The sequence below is a fragment of the Oncorhynchus tshawytscha genome, linkage group LG16 (assembly GCF_018296145.1).
Source record: "Oncorhynchus tshawytscha isolate Ot180627B linkage group LG16, Otsh_v2.0, whole genome shotgun sequence".
NCBI classification, from domain to species: Eukaryota; Metazoa; Chordata; class Actinopteri; order Salmoniformes; family Salmonidae; genus Oncorhynchus; species Oncorhynchus tshawytscha.
The window spans coordinates 33,772,980-33,795,243 of NC_056444.1; positions in this window are offsets into that span (position 1 = coordinate 33,772,980).

Genomic DNA, 22,264 nt, shown 5'->3' on the forward strand with positions numbered 1-22,264 from the left:
ACACATATCCCTCAGATCCATCAAATTCAATTCAATAAAAAACCATTGCAATTTAGCTCTATTCTCAAATTAGGATTTAAGTGACTCAGAAAGGGCAAGTGAAGTTCAAGTTCAAAGCCACCAAGTCTCATCCTTCATCGTATGACAGTGAGGGAACAGCGAGGGACATGGAAGTGCAGCGTCGATACAATAATGATCTCTCCACGTAAATGAACAGCGAAGAGTGATTGATATTTGCAGGGCTTTAGTGTTATATAAATCACCTGAAAATTCAGTGTTGTAATGTTCTACCAGTATTTATGATGCAGGGAGGGAGAAGAAGAGAGAGTGAATAACCTGGGAGTGAGACATAGAAGGGGAAGGAGGAAATAGTGGGGGAGGGAAGACAGAGAGAGAGAGAGAGAGAGCGAGAGAGGGAGAGAAAGAAAGGGGAGTGTGGTGTGAGAGGAAGGGTTGAATAAATTATCACATTATCAAGACTGCTTAGGCATGTGAATATGTTTTAACAGCAAATGTTTGCAAATGTCATGAAACTCAGACAATGGAAACGTGCTAATTTTGTAATAACACTCAAATAATGTGTAGAGGTATTTGGTATTTTATTAGGATCCCCATTAGCTGTTGCGAAAACATTAATTGACAATAACAGCTCAAGGACAGAACTACATACATTTTTAAAAAGGCACACGTAACCTACATATCAATAAAGTGCCTTCGGAAAGTATTCAGACCCCTTGACTTTTTCCACCTTTTATTAGGTTACTGCCATATTCTAAAATTGATTAAATCGTTTTTTCCCTCATCAATCTACACACAATACCCCACAATGACAAGACAAAAATAGCTGTTAAACGTTTTTTTGCTTATTTATAAATAAAAAAATCTGAAATATCACATTTACGTAAGTATTCAGACCCTTTACTCAGTACTTTATTGAAGCATCTTTGGCAGCGAATACAGTCTTGAGTCTTTTTGGGTATGACGTGACAAGCTTGGCAGACCTGTATTTGGGGAGTTTCTCCCATTCTTCTTTGCAGATCCTCTCAATCTCTATCAGGTTGGATGGGGAGCGTTGTTGCACAGCTATTTTCAGGTCTCTCTAGAGATGTTAGATCAGGTTCAAGTCCTGGCTCTGACTGGGCCACTCAGAGATATTCAGAGACTTGTCCCGAAGCCACTCCTGCATTGTCTTGGCTGTGTGCTTAGGGTCGTTATCCTGTTGGAAGGTGAACCTCCACCTTGGTCTGAGGTCCTGAGGACTCTGGAGCAGGTTTTCATCAAGGATCTCTCTGTGCATTGCTCTGTTCATATTTCCCTCGATCCTGACTAGTCTCTCAGTTCTTGCCGCTGAAAAACATCCCCACAGCATGATGCCACTACCATGCTTCACCGTAGGGATGGTGCCAGGTTTCCTCTAGATGTGACGCTTGGCATTCAGGCCAAGTAATTCAATCTCGGTTTCATCAGACCAGAAAATATTGTTTCTCATGGTCTGAGAGTCCTTTAGGTGCCTTTTAGTAAACTCCAAGTCGTGCCTTACTGAGGAGTGGTTCCGTCTGGCCACTCCACCATAAAGGTCTGATTGGTGGAGTGCTGCAGAGATGGTTGTCCTTCTGGAAGGTTCTCACATCTCTACAGAGTAACTCTGGAGCTCTGTCAGAATGACCTTTAGGGTCTTGGACACCTCCCTGACCAAGACCCTTCTCCTCCGATTGGTCAGTTTGGCCTGACGGCCAGCTCTAGTAAGAGTCTTTGTGTTTCCAAACTTCTGAAAATTTAAGAATGATGGAGGCCACTGTGTTCTTGGGGACTTACGATGCTGCAGACATTTTTTGGTACCCTTCCCCAGACCTATGCCTCGACACAATCCTGTCTCGGAGCTCTACTGACAATTCCTTCGACCTCATGGCTTGGTTTTAGCTCTGAGATGCACTGTCAACTGTGGGACCTTATACTGTATATGCTACCATTCAAAAGTTTAGGGTGACTTAGAAATGTCCTTGTTTTTGAGAGAAAAACACATTTTTTGTCCATTAAAATAACACCAAAATGATCAGAAATACAGTGTAGACATTGTGAATGTTGTAAATGACTATTGTAGCTGGAAAAGGCAGATTTTTTATGGAATATCTACATACGCGTACAGAGGTCCATTATCAGCAACCATCACTCGTTAAACTAGTTGAGTATCTGGAATATCAGTATTTGTGGGTTCGATTACAGGCTCAAACTGGCTAGAAACGAAGACCTCTAACCATTTGATGAAAGATGGAGTTCAATTGGTCTTTCTGCCCATAATTTCTTTTAAAGTACTCCAAAGTTGTTTTCCATCATTCTTTATGTAATTGATATTGGCTTCATAATACAGTTTCTTCCAATTTTTGTTGAGTTTATTAACATAATTTCTCAAATTGCAGTAAGACAGCCAGTCAGATGTGCAGCCAGACTTATTAGCCACTTATTTTGCCCCATCTCGTTCAACCAAACCGCTTTTCAATTGCTCATCAATCCATGGAGCCTTACCAGTTCTAACAGTGAGTTTCTTAACAGGTGCATGTTTATTGGAAGAAGCAGTTGCATAAATTCATCAAGTGCAGCGTCTGGTCAGACCAACAAATATTTTTTTACATCATCCACGTAAGAGTCATAGCAAAATATTTTGTATGATGTTTATACACTATTTTAGGGCCAGCTTGGGCTTTGCTGGACATAGTCATTATATTGTGACCACTGCATCCAATGGGAATGGATACAGCATTAGGACAAAGTTCTACAGTATTTATAAAAATGTGATCAATACATGTTCCTGTAGTGTTTGTAAACACCCTGGTAGGTTGATAAAAAAAGAATCCAAACCAGATTACAGGCACTGGTTACAGTGATAAGCTTCCTCTTGAGTGGACAGCTTGATGAAAACCAGTCAATATTCAGGTCTCCAAGAAAGTAGACCTCTCTGTTTACATCACATACACTATCAAGCATTTCACACATATTATTTAGATACTGACGGTTAGCACTTGGTGGCCTATAGCAACACCCCAAAAGAAAAGGCTTTGGATGTGCCAAGTGAGTAACCACAACACTTCAATAACACTTGACATAAGATGTTCTCTAAGCATTACAGGGAGATGGCTCTGAATATATACAGCAACACCTCCCCCATAAGCATTACACTGGCTCTCCTATAGATGTTATATCCATGTAATGCTATTGCTGCATCATCAAATTAATTATCTAAGTGCGTCACAGACATGGCTAATACATGACTGTTATCTAATGTTAGCAAGTTACTGATTTCATGAACCTTGTTTCTAAGGCTACATATATTAATATGGGCTATTTTCAGCCCTTCCCTGGGTAGCTTATCAGAGACAGACATAATACTGAAAAGAGCAAACGAAGCAAGAGAAAAAATATACATTCAGCAGTCCTTTAATCAATTGGTGTCTGTAAGTGTGTGTGTGCTGCGAAGGTTGAAGCTACGAACCCATAGGCTTGGCTCTGTCATTCCTTCCCGACTTTTGGGAGGGAGGGTCGACAGTGAGCCTGTCATAGCGGATGTAAGCAATGTCCCCATGCGCTCTGGCAGCTTTCATGGCTGGGATAAGTGCTTTCCTCTTCTGGCGCACAGCTTCAGGATAGTCCTCGTTGAGGAAGCTATACAATACATTCCTCTTCAGTTTCTCTGAGATAATTTCCCTCACTCTGTCCTCAGACTCCAGCCAGGTCTTATGTGGAGATTCTGCAATTCCGTTCATAACCATGTTGTTCCGCCTTGATTGCCCCTTGAGATAATCTGATTTCTCTGTCATTGTTGTCATGGATTCACATACAGAATTGATGTCCTCTCTCAGTGACCTACAAATTGCTGTCATCTTGCTGTTTTCCTGTTTAAACTCATTGAGCTGACCCTGGGGGAACTGAAAACTGTTTTTTTAGGTCCTGGACTTCTCTGGTCAGGTTGTCCAGTATTTAGACAAGCAGTTGCTGTAACAACTGTGATAGAGAGACCCCACTGTCCTCAACGGTACTCCCACCGGCTTTGGTCTTTGTTCATGGAAGCAATGTTGGTTACGCTGTTACTCCTTGTAGTTCCAGACAGGGCAGGTCGCAGGGAAGATTGAAAACACCAACAAACAGCAGGGGTCTAGACAGCCAGGAGCCCGGGACAATCCGTGGTCTCAGACACCATGGCTAACTGCGTCGCAGGCTGAGATCAAGCCCTCAAGAAAACCCTGCTAGCTTGATAGGCAGCTGCTATGCCAAACACCTCCTCATACCTGGCCTTGGTCGGCAGGATTACTGGACAGAGAGTAGCAGTCCCAGCAACTGATGCCAACAGTGTCGTGGGATCCAAATTCAAAAAGGTAGCTAGCTACTAAGGAACCTTTCAAAACTTTCCAAAACAACAAACTGAGTTCTCCCTCGTTCAACAGGAGGAACTGTAGAGGTGAAAGGTGACATTATAAAAAATATTCAACGGGACAAAACACACAAGTGTTGAAAAATAACTGTTTGAACTCAATATATCTGTACACCATATACTTACAATAGGCCTCTGGTCAAAGTTGTTCACTCTGTAGGGAATAGGGTGGCATTTTGGACGTTGTCATCTCTACAATGCTGTGGAAGTAGAGAGCCGCCAGCTGGTGGATTGACTGGTGAAAGTCATGCTAGTCAGTCACACAGATGACAGATGTTCCTCACAGGACAACAACACAGATAACTTAATCTATTATATTATCACTCCCCCACCCAACCAAATGCCACAGCCCTTCTTGCGTAACAGGAGAAGGAATGTACATGTCAAAAATATCCTCCATTAACCTTTAATTAAAACTTAGTCAAACAGTGGCAGCAGTTTCTGGAACAAAAATGTGGGTACATCCCAAATGAGACCCTATTCCTTATATAATGCACTACTTTTGACCAGGGCCGATAAGGGTGCACTATAAGGTCAAAAGTAGTGCACAATTAGGAATAGGGTGCCACTGGGATGCACACTTGGTTTTAAAACTTCTTAAAGAATACAGAGAATATTTCCCTGTAGTTGTATAGCTTTTGCGTTTCACTTACTGTGCTCTTTTCAGTCATACAGTATATATAGATTAGTTCATCTTGCAAACCAGGACTCATGCTTAGGAAGGGGAGTTGGTAAACTTAACATTTCAACGCAAGGTATGTCCCTTCTCCTGTGACTGTACCTGTTATTGGTGTGTGTGTGTGTGTGTGTGTGTGTGTGTGTGTGTGTGTGTGGCTGTCTGAGGAAGACAGATAGAGTCAAATGAAGAGATGGACAAGATTGGGAGTGCAGACTGGAGACTAGCATTGCTAACATAGCATCTTTTGAGTAACCATGAATCTCAGATGTGCCTGTGCTTCAATGAGCATTGGTCTAGTCCTGGGTAAATGAACGGTGGAATAAAGTCTGATGGGAAAAGAACAAAACATTGTCCTGGAAATGGAAAAAATATATGCCTAAGAATGTCAGACGGTTAAAGGAAGGAGAGAGAGAGAGCCATTCCAAACAAGTGTTCTCAATCCCCCTAAAAAAGAGAAAAAGAAAAGATAGAGGGAGGCAAGAATTCACACTTGGATGGCCATGAAACTATTGATTTCATACAAAAGTCTGCTGCTGTAAAAAAAAAAAAAGAACTTCTCTCCCTCCAGACAAGGCTGTGGCATCATCATTGTTCGGAGTTCCAGTTGAAATCATCCTATTGTTGTCTTCAATACGTGTGATAGTTTAGTGCCGGCTTGCAAGAATATCTCGCCAAAGCACATTGGTCTTACTCAGCAGTTTTCCCGCTCTTTTTTCCCTGACATATTACACAGTCAATATTGGCCTCACTTGTTGTTTTGTTGTAAATTTGAGTATAAGCGATCTAACACCATTTTCTTTCTTTGAAAACTAATTGCAACATTCTTTGCTGAGGAGAGGCATTTCCCGGCCCTGTATCATGCCATGTACAGTATTCACCAAGCGCTAGTAAAATGCACAGAGAGTACTAGCCAATAGCAATGCATGCTAATGGTAATGTGATTTACGAAGTAGTAGACTCACCAAGGTGAAGATCTGGGCCCATATTCATGAAGTGTCTCAGAGTAGGAGTGCTGATCGAGGATCCGTTTTGCTTTTTAGATCATAGAGAATATGATTATATGAACAGGGAACAGACATAGGTTGCATCCCAAATTGCATTCTATTCCCTATGTAGTGCACTACTTTTGACCAGGGCCCACGATATATGAGATAGGGTTCCATTTAGGATACAATAATACAGTCTATACCTACATACCCCTGTCTCTCATTAAACTGGTTCTGTATACATTGAAGAGTAAAATAAAATGGCCTGGAACAAAATATTCCTCAATAGACAAATAATAACAATATACAATAACACTTCTGATTTTATTAATATGTACTGTAGCGCTATGTATACTCTCTCTGTATAACGTACACTCTATCGCAAATGAATTGTGCTACAGTGCCTTCAGAAAGTATTCATACCCCTTGACTTTTTCCACATTTTGTTGTGTTACAGCCTGAATTCAAAATGGATGAAAAAATTTAGAAATCTCACCCATCTACACATAATACCTCATAATGACAAACAAATTTGTGCACATTTATGGAAAAATAAAAACATAAATATCTCAGTTGCATAAGTATTCACACCCATGAGTCAATATTTTGTACAAGCACGTTTGACAGAAATTACAGCTGTGAGTCTTTACAAGAGCTTTCCACACCTAGATTGTGCAACATTTGCCAATTATTCAGTTCAAAATTATTTAAGCTCTCTCAAATTTGTTGTTGATCATTGCTAGACAACAATTTTCAGGTCTTGCCATAGATTTTCAACTAGATTTAAGTCAAAACTGTAACTAAAATACTGAGGAACATTCACTGTCTTCTTGGTAAAAACTCCGGTGTAGATTTGGCCTTGTGTTTTAGGTCATTGTCCAGCTGAAAGGTGAATTTATCTCCCAGTGTCAGGTTTTCTTCTTAGATTTCTTTTAGCTCCATTCCGTTTCTTTTTTATCCTGAAAAACTCCCTAGTCTTTACAGTCATACCCATAACAGAATGCAGCCACTACTATGCTTGAAAATATGGAGAGTGGTACTCAGTAATGTGCTGTATTGGATTTGCCCAAAACATAACACATTGTATTCAGGACAAAAAGTTAATTGATTTGTCACATTAGTGACATTAGTGCCTTGTTGCAAACAGGATGCATGTTTTGGAATATTTTTATTCCCTACAGGCTTACTTCTTTTCACTCTGTCAATTAGGTTAGTATTGTGGAGTAACTACAATGTTCTTGATCCATTCAGAGTTTTCTCCTATCACAGCCATTAAACTCTGTAACTGTTTTAAAGTCACCATTGTCTTCCTGGTGAAATCACTGAGTGGTTTCCTTCCTTTCCGGCTACTGAGTTAGGCAGGACACCAGCATCTTTGTAGTGACTGGGTGTAATTGATACACCATCCATATTGTAATGAATAACTTCACCATGCTTAAGGGGATATTCAATGTCTGCTTTTTATTTGTACCCATCTACCAATAGGTTCCCTTCTTTGCGAGGCATTGGAAAACCTCCCTGGTCTTCGTGGTTGAATCTGTGATGGAAATTCACTGTTCGATTAAGGGACCTTACAGATAATTGTTCGTGTGGGCTACAGAGATGAGGTAGTCATTCAAAAATCATGTTCAACACTATTATTGCACACAGAATGAGTCCGTGCTTATTATGTGATTTGTTAAGCAAATTATTACTCCTGAACTTATCTAGGCTTGCCATAACGAAGGGGTTGAAAACTTTTTGACCGAAGACATTTCAACTTTTCATTTTTAATTCATTTGACATCATGGGGTATTGTGTGTAGGCCAGTGACAAACCATCTCAATTGAATCCATTCAGGCTGTAACATGTCAACGGGTTTGAATACTTTCTGAATGCACTGCATATCCATATTCCATATCGTCCACAAAAATAATATTGTTGTCTCCCTGGAGAATCTCAATTGCGTATTCCTCACGTCCTCTCTCCTCACCTCCTCAAAACCAATTGGAGGATAAGTTCAGAGGGGGAGGAGAAGGTCAGATGGGAAGGACCTCTGGCTTTCTCATCCAATGGATTTTGAGAAGTAGGCGAGGAGAGAGGACACAAGGAGTGTGCAATTGAGATTCTCCCTATGTCTGTCTGGCTGTTGTTACTGTCCCCTTAGTAAAGCCTTGACCACACCGACAGCATCATTGCGCAAAATAGTACGCAGCATCATCTGGACATGTGTGCAACAAAAGTTCTGCTACCACTTCTGTCAAGCAGTCTACGCATGCGTACGCACCACACAAAACGCACCGCAACTGCCTCTGCAATGCAAATGCAGAATTCCATTGGAAATGAATGTACTTCTGGTGTACAAAAATGCAATGAAACTGTCGGTGTCATTGAGGCGTAAGATAGAAAGAAGCTTGCCATTTGTACGTGTAGAGTAATGCACAGCGCATCAGAACAAACAGAGAAATCGGAAATCAGGGAGGGATACACAAAGGTCAGCATCTGACAGCAGTGAGATACATGGAGCCCTGAGGACTACTTCTTCAGACCAGTGAGAGACGGAGATATGGATTCATCCCCCTCTCTCCACTGTCTCTCTCTGACACTTTAAAGTTTAAATTAGATTAGCATTCTAAGGTAGTAGTCTAATGTCTGCCAAACAAAACAAAACAGTAGCACAATCCTTGCTATTGTTGGATAGATCCTGTATAGTCTGGAACCATTATAGAAACATGTCTCTCTCATTCACACTAGATCTGCCTGTGTCTCCATGATCCTGAGGGGGGAGCACAAGAGACACATAGCCTGTCTGTCTGATCACTTTACATGCAGTGTATGGTCACAGAAACGATGCAGTCAGATGCTCATAACCAGCCCAGCTACATGCTGCTGTACTCTACATGAAAATGACATTTAAAACTGACATAGACATGACATTTAAAAGATCATTGGAAGTGCAGGAGGAGAACTAATCTTACCTGCTTCGACAAACATTAGATTTCTTCAAGTAAGTGGACATTGTTTTACACAATCTCTGTCGGGGTAGATGAGGAGCATTTACTTTGTGCTATGCTCTGTCAGACTGTGCTTTTCTTCTCTCAGCTATAAAACATATCTCTCCTTTTAAAAATCTAGACAGATGGGAGAGTGCCACATTTATAACACAAGAATCTACATTTATTACACATGTAGTACAGAAGACATAACGTGTAACAACCTGTCAACCCCTACTCCAACCGATATCATCACACATACTTAGACACACACAAACCTCTACACTAAGTAATCAATAAGGAGAGTATTGACAGTGTTTCCCAGTCAGGGATTAAATTATATATTCAAAGGTCACATGCTTCATCGTAGTCAGCAGAAAGAAACTGCATTTCAGCTGCACACAATTGTAAACAACATACATCTCTGTTCTCAGTGGGTCTCAAGACTGTGTGTGTGTGTCTGTGTGGGTGGGTGGGTGCATTCATGGGTATGTCTCTCTGTGTGTTTGTGGTTCATTCAACATGGAGACTCTTCCACTAGTCACAACCGTTTTCCCTCATGCTCTTGTTTGAGCTGGAGGCAGCTGCGAGAGTGATTTCCTGAATAACTTTTCAGTCACAGACACTGAGGGGAGTGTTTCCTCCCATAGACACAAACGTGCTTCTCTTTCTGAAGTCCTAGTGTTCCCTGTGTTGTCTCCATCTTCATCACATAACAGCACTACTGGCACAGATATCCCAGCTTGTGTACAAAATGGCACCCTATTCCATATATAGTGTATTACTTTCGATCAGATCCCTGGTCAGAAGTAGTGCACTAATGGGGGAACAGGGTGCCATTTGGGTCCCTTTCTGTTGTGTTTCTGTCGCGATTTCATTGCAGCCCTACTGGCACAGATGTTTACATCCCTTGATTGCAGGGAACTAGAGTTCTGTGTGTGGTAGGGTGGAGAATCACTCTGTCCATCTCTCCAGACGTAGACACATTCCATGGTTTTCCCATCCATCTTGAAATCTTTGTTTCTGACAGTTGCTGTATCAATTTGGCATGTTTCACAGTTGCAGTGATGCAGTGTTCCATAATGATTGGTATGAAACCAGTTACAGTTCTGGAATTGATTTATACATTCCCTTTGTAATAGATGGTTCTTAGGTGTGCCAGTCTGCCTGTCCGCCTGCCTACTTGCCCGCCGGCAATCTCTCTCTCTCTCTCTCTCTCTCTCTCTCGTTTTTGACTGCAGGTGCTAATGTGAAATGAGATGTTATCCACCAATACAATGTTGGTAATGAAGTGGCTCGGAACAGCTTGCTGACAGGGAACGTGTCGGCGCTGACATTTGTGTAGTTTACCCCTCTGGCAGAGACAGACAGACGGACATGGAATGGGGACTGTTTAGAGGCTCCCCCAGGCGCCTCAATCTCCGCACCTCCCCTGTCACATTAACCACTGCACTCAACCACGTTGGCCAAGTCTGAAATTCTACCCTATTCCCTATGTAGTACACTACATTTGACCAGCTTGCACCCCATTCCTTCAATAGTGCATGTCACCCTATTCCCTATATACTGTAGTGCATTACTTTTGACCAGAGCCAGGGTTACGGTAGAGCGCTATATAGGGAATAGGGTGCCATTTCAGATGTAACCCTTAGAAACATTTCTCTCCAGCATGTACATTGAACATGAGACAAACGATGAGAATACAGACAACTTAGTTTCCATGGTTTATTGTAACAGGCTGAATATAGAACACAAAGATGTATTAAAGTGCTGTAGAACAGGTATTGTTAGAAGGACATTTAGGTTTTTACTGCAGTATGTGTTTCAATAAAATACACATGGAGGAAATGCAGAAATCATGACTGTGGTGGTAGCTAATGATATACATTGCCTTCAGAAAGTATTCACACCCCTTGAACTTTTCCACATTTTTTTTTGTTACAGCCTGAGTTAAAAAATACTTTCAATTGAGATGTTGTGTCACTGGCCTACATACAATAGCCCATAATGTCAAAGTGGAACTATGTTTTTATAAATGTCTATAAATAAATAAAAAATATAAAGCTGTAATGTCTTGAGTCAATAAGTATTCAACCCCTTTGTTATGGCAAGCCTAAATAAGTTCAATAAATAAATAAGTAATGTACTTATGTCATGTCCTGACCATAGAAAGCCTCTATGTTGGTGTTTGTGTATGATTCCCAATTAGATGCAGCTGGTAATCGTTGTGTCTAATTGGGGATCATACTTAAGTAGCAATTTTCCCACCTGTGTGTTATGGGATATTGTTTTGAGTAGTGTATGTAGCCCCTCTGTTATCACGGTTTGTTGTTTCGTTTGTTTCTTTCTTGTTTGTTTTGCTGAAGTTTCACTATGACCTATAATGTGGAACTCAACATACGCTGCGCCTTGGTCCGTCTATACAAACATTCGTGACAGCTTAACAAGTCACATAATAAGTAGCATGGACTCACTCTGTGTGCAATAAAATGGTTTAATGCTTGTCACCGGCAAGGGCGAGCAAGTTTTTTTTTAAGATAAAAAGAAACAGAATAGAGTTAAGCACAGGCAAAATCCTAGAGGAAAACCTGGTTCAGTCAGCTCTTAGAGACTTACCCAGAAAGACTCACAGCTGTAATTGCTGCCAAAGGTGATTCTAACATGTATTGAGGCAGGGGTGTGCACACATGAGATATATATATATATATATTTCCTTTTCAATAAATTAGCAAAAATGTCCAAAAACATGGTTTCACTTTGTCATTATGGGGTATTGTGTGTAGATTGGTGAGAGAAAAATATATTTAATCCATTTAGAATTCAGGCTGTAAATCAGTAATAAGTCAAGGGGTATGAATGAATATGTTCTGAAGGCTAGCTGATATGAGTCATTCCACGAAATGAGTGCCTTCTGTGTCCCTTTGATATTTTAAGTAGAAATTGTGCACCAATATTGAATTTAAAAACCTGTTATATTAAATTAAGTGCCCTTTAATATAGACCCCATTGATAATTCAATAAATCAGATTTTCAATATGAATAAAGACCTGCTAAAGTGCCCAAATTCTGCCTTTTAACACATCCCTCCGTGCACCCTCGGTGACTTCTAGGATTTTAACCCACTTAACCGCAACATTTCTCCAAGTTTTCACCATCCTTGTAAAGCTCTAGTTATTGTTTTGCTTTGGCAAAGTCACTTCTGAAGATTCATATTTATTTAACGTGATTTATTTAATGCTCTCAGTGCAAGAGGTGTCACTACATTCGCTAGTTCAAATCCAGGCTGTATCACATCTGGCTGTGATTGGGAGTCCCATAGTGCAGCGCACAATTGGCCCAGAGTCGTCCGGGTTTGGCCGGGGTAGGCCGTCATTGTAAATAAGAGTTTGTTCTTAACTGACACCTATTTAGGCGAGGTACTGGCTAGCGGAGTAGAAAGCTTGAAAATAAAAGAGAGCCGCACACTCTGAGATCAGATGCAAAAATCTAATTACCAACGTTTCGACAGCCAAGCTGTCTTCATCAGGGTATAATCACAAACACTGCGGGATGAGTCGTTTATATAGTGTCAAAAGACACAGGTGTCTGTAATCATGGCCAAGAGTGGCCTAATATCATTGGATAATTCTCAAATATTAAAATGACATACAAAGAACAGCATACAAACAAATGGATAGCATACGATCATAGATTCATTTTAGACAACACAAGCTTACAAACAATTACAATGGCAAAGTCACAATAATCACAAGAACGGCTTCAGATCAAAGTCTACGTTGAGACCAAAGGGAGCAAGGGTCTTTAAGTTACAGATCCAGGCAGCCTCTCGTTTTAATAACAATAAATGATCAAGGTCACCCCCTCTCCTAGGGAGGGTGACATGTTCGATGCCAATATAACGCAGAGACGAAATCGAGTGGCCTGCCTCCAAAAAGTGGGCCGCAACTGGGTAAATCGAGTTTTTTGCACCTAATGGTGCTACGATGCTCTGAGATACGTACTTTTCATTCGCGCTTTATTTTACCCACATCATTTTTTACCACAAGGACAAGTTATTAGATAAATAACTGCCTTTAGTGGAGCACGTAATAACACCTTTGATTGGGATCGATTTCCCTGTTTGTGGGTGTTTGAAGGATCTACATGTATAAGTGCCATTGCAATGAGCACAGCCATTACACTTGTAATTTCCATCCAGTAGGGGCGCAAATAGGCGTTGTTCAGGAATATCTTGGGGTGGTAAATCAGAGTGTACCAATTGGTCTCTGAAATTTGTGCCCCGCGAGAATATGACCAAGGGAAGGTCTGAAAACACATTACCGAGACTATCATCAGATTTTAGAATGTGGAAATGTTTGTGAACGATTCCCTTAATTTGTTCAGAACGCTTTGAATAGCCGGTAGTTAGAAGAAAAAAAATGCGTCTTTTTGCGTGACTGACCTTGAAAAAGGTCATGTCTCGTTTTGTTTTGAATTTTCTCAATGGCAATATTAATCTGATCATTTTTGTACCCCCTCTCCTTGAACTTTCTTTGTGTCTCAGCAATATTTCTGTCGAAATCTGATTGTTTTTTGCAAATTCTTTTGATTGACAGAATTCGCTGTAGGGCAAACTATTTTTCAAGGGAAGTGGGTGACAGCTATCAGCCCTCAACAAACTGTTACGATCAGTAGGTTTCCTGTAAAGGTCAGTGTATAGAACATTATCTTCACACAAGATCAGAAGATCAAGAAAACTGATTACGTGAACTGAACTCTAGTTTTAATATGGTGAAACTATTCCTTTTAAAATATTTATTCCAAAAGAATCTTTGAAAATCTAATAGTCCAATCATAATGTAGAAGCAGGTGAGCTGATTCTACTCTTTTTGGCACTCTTCTGGTGTTTTGTGGTGGAAAACTAAGCATAACATGCATAACATGTCAACCCTGTTACCCACAGATAGACAAGCTAGAAATGTTATAACAATATAATCTTCCATTCTGCATGTATTTACTGTGCATTCGGAAAGTATTCAGACAGCTCAACGTTTTCGTTACAGTCTTAATCTAAAATTAAAAAAAAAAAAAATTCCCTTCATCAATCCACGTGCAGACAAGGTAAAAATCTGTTGTTCTGCCCCTAATGACAAAGCAAAATATATAAAAAACTCAAATTATATTTACATAATAATTCAGACCCTTTACTCAGTAATTTGTTGAAGCACCTTTGGCAGTGATTACAGCTTAGAGTCTTCTTGGGCATGACGTGATAAGCTTGGCACAACTGTATTTGGGGAGTTTCTCCCATTCTTCTCTGCAAGTCAACTGTGGGACCTTACAGAGGGGCGGGCAGGTAGCCTCGTGGTTAGAGCGTTGTCCCAGTAACCGAAAGGTTGCCAGATCGAATCCACGTGCCGACAAGGTAAAAATCTGTTGTTCTGCCCATGAACAAGGCAGTCAACACACTGTACCTAGGCTGTCAATGTAGATAATAATTTGTTCTTAACTGACTTGCCTGGTAAAATAAAATATAGCCTTTCCAAATCATATCCAATCAATTGAGTTTACAACAGGTGAACTCCAATCAAGTTGCAGAAACATCTCAAGGATGATCAATGGAAACAGGATGCACCTGATGTCACGCCCTGACCGTAGAGAGTGTTTTATGTCTCTATTTTGGTTTGGTCAGGGTGTGATTTGGGTGGGCAGTCTATGTTCTATGATTTTCTATTTCTATGTGTTTGGCCGGGTGTGGTTCTCAATCAGAGGCAGCTGTCTATCGTTGTCTCTGATTGAGAACCATACTTAGATACAGTTTTCCCCCACCTGTTTTGTGGGAAGTTAACTTTGTCTTTGTTCAGGGCACATAACCCAAAGCTTCACGGTTTGGTTTTTCTTCTTCGTTTTGTCGGCGTCATTTTTTAATAAAGAGAAAATGTACGCTTACCATGCTGCACTTTGGTCCAGTCCTTCAGCCAGCCGTGACAGAACTTCCCACCACCAACGGACCAAGCAGCATGGTAAGATGGACTCCTGGACATGGGAGGACGTTCTGGACGGCAAGGGAGTCTACACATGGGAGGAGATCCTGGCAGGAAGGGATCGCCTTCCATGGGAACAGGTGGAGGCAGCTAGGAGAGCAGAGGCAGCCGGAGAAAGGAACCAGCGGTATGTGGGAACACGGCTGGCAAGGAAGCCCGAGAGGCAGACCCAGATCTGGCTAGGCCACTCCAGGACCTTGAAATGCTTCTTACGAAGCCACTCCTTTGTTGCCCTTGCGGTGTGTTTTGGATCATTGTCATGCTGAAAGACCCAGCCACGTTTCATCTTCAATGCCCTTGCTGATGGTAGGCTTTGTTACTTTTGTCCCAGCTCTCTGCAGGTCATTCACTAGGTCCCCCCGTGTGGTTCTGGGATTTTTGCTCAGCATTCTTGTGATCATTTTGACCCCATGGGGTGAGATCTTGCGTGGAGCCCCAGATCGAGGGAGATTATCAGTGGTCTTGTATGTCTTCCATTACCTAATAATTGCCCCCACAGTTGATTTCTTCAAACCAAGCTGCTTACCTATTGCAGATTCAGTCTTCCCAGCCTGGTGCAGGTCTACAATTTTGTTTCTGGTGTCCTTTGACAGCTCTTTGGTATTGGCCATAGTGGAGTTTGGAGTGTGACTGTTTGAGGTTGAGGACAGGTGTCTTTTATACTGATAACAAGTTCAAACAGGTGCCATTAATATAGGTAACTAGTGGAGAACAGAGGAGCCTCTTAAAGAAGAAGTTACAGGTCTGTGAGAGCCAGAAATCTTGCTTGTTTGTAGGTGACCAAATACTTATTTTCCACCATAATTTGCAAATAAATTCATAAAAAAATCCTACAATGTGATTTTTCTGGATTTCTTTTCTAATTTTGTCTGTCATAGTTGAAGTGTACCTATGATGAAAATTACAGGCCTCTCTCATCTTTTTAAGTTGGAGAACTTGCACAATTGGTGGCTGACTAAATATTTTTTTTAACCCCACTGTATGTCTATCCTACCCTGCCTTTAAGGTCTTCGAAAGTGTAACGGTTTTCTTTAGGTGAAGTAGAGGCGGACCAAAATGCAGCGTGGTTGTTATTCATTGTACTTTAATAAAGAAACTGTACACGAATAAACTAACAAAACAACAAACGTGCGAAAACCTAGAACAGTCCTATCTGGTGCAAAACACAGAGACAGGAACAATCACCCACAAACACACAGTGAAACCCAGGCTACCTAAATATGGTTCCCAATCCGAGACAATGACTAACACCTGCCTCTGATTGAGAACCATATCAGGCCAGACATAGAAATAGACAAACAAGACATCCAACATAGAATGCCCACTCAGATCACACCCTGACCAACCGAAACATACAAAGCAAACTATGGTCAGGGTGTGACGGAAAGCCAAGTTAACAAACAGATCACCGACCATTTCGAATCCCATCGTACCTTCTCTGCTATGCAATCTAGTTTCAGAGCTGGACATGGGTGCACCTAAGCTACGCTCAAGGTTCTAAACGATATCTTAACCGCCATCGATAAGAAACAATACTGTGCAGCTGTATTCGTTGACCTGGCCAAGGCTTTCGACCTTGTCATTCACCACATCCTCATTGGCACACTCAACAGCCTTGGTTTCTCAAATGATTGCTTCGCCTGGTTCACCAACTACTTCTCTGATAGAGTTCAGTGTGTCAAATCGGAGGACCTGTTGTCCGGGCCTCTGGCAGTCTCTATGGGGGTGCCACAGGGTTAAATTCTTGGACTGACTCTTCTCTGTATATATCAATGATGTTGCTCTTGCTGCTGGTGAGTCTCTGATCCACCTCTACACAGACGACACCATTCTGTATACTTCTGGCCCTTCTTTGGACACTTTGTTAACAACACTCCAGACGAGCTTCAATGCCATACAACTCTCCTTCCGTGGCCTCCAACTGCTCTTAAATACAAGTAAAACTAAATGCATGCTCTTCAACTGATCACTGCCTGCACCGGCCCGCCCGTCCAGCATCACTACTCTTTACGGTTCTGACTTAGAATATGTGGACAACTACAAATACCTAGGTGTCTGGTTAGACTGTAAACTCTCCTTCCAGACTCACATAAAACATCTCCAATCCAAAGTTAAATCTAGAATTGGCTTCCTATTTCGCAACAAAGCATCCTTCACTCATGCTGCCAAACATACCCTCGTGAAACTGACCATCTTACCGATCCTCGACTTTGGCGATGTCATTTACAAAATAGCCTCTAACACCCTACTCAACAAATTGGATGCAGTCTATCACAGAGCCATCCGTTTTGTCACCAAAGCCCCATATACTACCCACCACTGCGACTTGTATGCTCTTGTTGGCTGGCCCTCGCTTCATATTCGTTGCCAAACCCACTGGCTCCTGGTCATCGACAAGACCCTGCTAGGTAAAGTCCAGCCTTATCTCTGCTCGCTGCACCTAACCATAGCACTTGTTCCAGCAGGTATATCTCACTTGTCACCCCCAAAGCCAATTCCTCCTTTGGCCGCCTCTCCTTCCAGTTCTCTGCTGCCAATGACTGGAATGAACTACAAAAATCTCTGAAACTGGAAACACTTATCTCCCTAACTAGCTTTAAGCACCAGCTGTCAGAGCAGCTCACAGATCACTGCCCCTGTACATAGCCCAAACAACTACCTCTTCCCCTACTGTATTTATTTATTTATTTTGCTCCTTTGCACCCCAGTATTTCTACTTTGCACACTCATCTACTGTCAAATCTACCATTCCAGTGTTTTAATTGCTATATTGTATAGCTTGTTCTCAACTTGCCTACATGGTTAAATAAAGGTGAAATAAATAAATAATATTTAAAAAGGTTTTCTGAAAAATGAAGATAAATGAGACCTTTCTGTCAGTGGACTGAGGAAGAATGGAGAGCTGGTTTGCCTGCGTGACCAAGTGCGCACCCTTCTTTGTTTTTCCTTTCTATTGAAGACACTATTGTCTGGTTGAAATATTATCCATTATTTAGACAATTGACAACCTGAGGATTATTTATAAACATCGTTTGACATGTTTCAACGAACTTTACAGATACTATTAGGATGTATTCGTCTGCATGTTTTGACCGCCTTTGAGCCAGTGGATTACTGAACCAAACCCGCCAACGAAACAGAGTTTTTGGAATATAAAGAGGGACTTTATCAAAACGAAAACAAAACAAACATTTATTGTGTAGCTGGGAATGTTGGGACTGGAACCATATGAAGATCTTAAAAGGTAAGTGATTAATTTTATCGCTATTTCTGACTTTTGTAATTCCTTTACTCGGTTGTAAAATGTTCGTATGTTTTTGTAAGTGGGGCGCTGTCCTCAAATAATTGCATGGTATGCTTTCGCCTTAAAGCCTTTTTTAAATCTGACAATGCAGCTGGATTAACAAGAAGTTAATATTTAAGCTGATGTATAACACTTGTATTTTTTATGAATGTTTATTATGACTATTGCTGTATTTTGAATTTGGCGCTCTGCAATGTCATCGAATGTTGTCGAGGTGGGTCGCTAGCGGAATGCCTGCGCCAGAAAGGTTCAGAAAATACAGTGCCCTGCAAAAGTATTCACCCCCCCTGGCGTTTTTCCTATTTTGTTGCATGACAACCTGGAATTTAAATAGATTTTTATTCGGATTTAATGTAATGGACTTACACAAAATAGTTCAAATTGGTGAAGTAAAATGAAAAAAAATCCTTATTTTCAAAAAATTCAAAATGATTCTAAATGGAAAAGTGGTAGGTGTATATGTATTCACCCCCTTTGCTATGAAGCCCCTAAATAAGATCATGTGCAGCCAATTACCTTCAGAAGTCACATAATTAGTTAAATAAAGTCCACCTGTGTGTCTAAGTGTCACATGATCTGTCACATGATCTCAGTGTATACAATTGAAGTCGGAAGTTTACAAGCCCTTAGGTTGGAGTCATTAAAACTCGTTATTCAACCACTCCACAAATTTCTTGTTGACAAACTATAGTTTTGGCAAGTCGGTTAGGATATCTACACAATACATTTTTCCAACATTTGTTTACAGACAGATTATTTCACTTATAATTCACTGCATTACAATTCCAGTGGGTCAGAAGTGTACATACACTAAGTTGACTGTGCCTTTAAACAGCTTGGAAAATTTCAGAAAATTATGTCATGGCCTTAGAAGTTTCTGATAGGCTAATTGACATAATTTGAGTCAATTGGAGGTGTACCTGTGGATGTATTTCAAGGCCTTCCTTCAAACTCAGTGCCTCTTTGCTTGACATCATGGGAATATCAAAAGAAATCAGCCAAGACCTCATAAAAAATTGTAGACACGTCTGAATCATCCGTGGGAGAACTTTTTGGGGAGAAATTTCCAAACGCCTGAAGGTTCCACGTTCATCTGTACAAACAATAGTACGCAAGTATAAACACCATGGGACCATGCAGCCGTCATACCGCTCAGGAATGAGACCCGTTCGGTCTCCTAGAGATGAATGTACTTTCGTGCGAAAAGTGCAAATCAATCCCAGAACAACAGCAAAGGACCATGTGAAGATGCTGGAGGAAACCGGTACAAAAGTATCTATATCCACAGTAAAACAAGTCCTATATCGACGTGACCTGAAAGGCCGCTCAGCAAGGAAGATTCCACTGCTCGAAAACCGCCATAAAAAGCCAGACTACGTTTTGCAGCTCCCCAAAACGTTTGACCCAAATTAAACAATTTAAAGGCAATGCTACCAAAATACTAATTGAGTGTATGTAAACGTCTGACCTACTGGGAATGTGATGAAAGGATTAAAAGCTGACATGAATCATTCTCTCTACTCTTATTCTGACATTTCACATTCTTAAAATAAAGTGGTGATCCTAACTGACATAAGACAGGCAATGTATTTGAAGAAGGTGTATGTAAACTCCCAACTCTGAAAGGCCCCAGAGTCTGCAACACCATCAAGCAAGCGGCACCATGAAGACCAAGGAGCTCTCCAAACAGGTTTGGGACAAAGTTGTGGAGAAGTACAGATCAGGGTTGGGTTCTACAAAAATATCTGAGACTTTGAACATCCCACGGTTCACCATTAAATCCATTATTATAAAATTGAAAGAATGTGGCACCACAACAAACCTGCCAAAGAGAGGGCCGCCCACCAAAACTCACGGACCAGGCAAGGAGGCCATTAATCAGAGAGGCAACAAACAGACAAAAGATAACCCTGAAGGAGCTACAAAGCGCTACAGCGGAGATTGGAGTATCTGTCCATAGGACCACTTTAAGCCGTTCACTCCACATGGTCTTCATGGAGTAGTGGTCAGAAAAAAAGCCATTGCTTAAAAAAAAAAACATGTTTGTGGGAGACTCCCCAAACATAGAGAAGAAGGTACTCTGGTCAGATTGTGACGACCCTCCCACTCTGTCTGCCATATTCTCTCTTTGTTCTTGTTTCCTTATTAGGATGGCGGTGGGCGGAGTTGGGAGGGTCGTCAGCTACATGGGAAAAACCTGGGCCAGGTGTGTCCCAGGATAAATAGACCTCGTCCACATTTGTGGAGGAGACTCTCTCCATGCAGACACCTTTATGGATTTTGTTGTGTTTCTTGGTGGTTTTTTGGTTGTTTGCTTTAGCATCTTTCAACACCCTGCATTATCACATTCATGCATGCAAAACACTCACTTACACTACTGATTACTGATTACACACACCATTGTATATTATACTTAGTTACTTATTTAATAAATATATATTTATCTCCACATTGTCTCCCTTTTGTTACGGGCTTTGAGCCAGTTTGTGACAAGATGAGACTAAAATTGAGCTTTTTGGCCATCAATGAAAATGCAACACCTCTCATCACTCCAAGAACACCATCTCCACAGTGAAGCACGGTGGTGGCATTTTTATGCTGTGGGGATGTTTTTCATCGCCCAAGGCCTTCGAAACTGGTCTGAAGTGAAGGAATGATGGATGGCACTAAAAATAGGGAAATTCTTGAGGGACACCTGTTTCAGTATTCAAAAGATTTGATTAGGACAATGACCCGAAGCATACTGCTAAAGCAACACTTGAGTGGTTTAAGGGGAAACAGTTAAACGTCTTGGAATGACCTAGTCAAAGCCCAGACCTCGATCCAATTGATTATTTGTGGTATGACGTAAAGACTGCTGTAGACCAGCGGAACCCATCCATCTTTAAGGACCTGGAGCAGTTTTGTCTTGAAGTATGGACAGAACACCCAGTGGCTAGATGTGCACGCTTAAGTTGTCTGTCTTTTTGTCTTATTTCTTGTTTGTTTCACAATAAAAAATATTTTGCAACTTCAAAATGGTAGGCATGTTGTCTAAATCAAAAAATACAGCCACCCCAAAAATCTATTTTAATTCCAGGTTGTAAGGCAACAAAATAGGAAAAATGCCATGGGGGGGTGAATACTTTCGCAAGCTATTGTATTCTTACTTACAATGACGGCCTAACAAAAAGCAGAAGGCCTCCTGCTGGAACTGAGGCTGGGATTAAAAGTAAATGAAAATAAAATAAATACAGGACAAAACACACGTGACGACAAGAGAAACAACACCACACTACATCAAGAGAGACCTAAGACAACAACATAGCATAGCAGCAACACATGACAACACAGTATGGTACAACACAACAAGACAACAACAGGGTAGCAACGCAACATGGCAGCAGCACAAAATGGTAGCAGCACAAAACATGGTACAAACATTATTGGGCATTATTAGACAAAAGCACAATGGGCAAGAAGGGACAACAATACATCACGCAAAGCAGCCACAACTGTCAGTGAGAGTGTCCATGATTGAGCCTTTGACTGAAGAGATACAACTGTCCAGATTGAGTGTTTATTGCAGCTCGTTTCAGTCGCTAGCTGCAGAGAACTGAAAAGACGAGCGACCCAGGTAAGTGTGTGCTTTGGGGACCTTCAACAGAATGTGACTGGCAGAATGGTTTCACTTTGTCATTATGGGGTATGGTGTGTAGATTGATTAGGGAAAAATGTATTGAATCAATTTTAGAATAAGGCGTAACAAAATGTAGAAAAAGAAGGGATCTGAATTCTTTCTGAATGCTCTGTATATTTTGTATTTATTATGGATCCCCTGTCACAAGGAGATTTATGGCTGAATTAAGATGAAATCGTCATCCTTGTTATGGTCAAC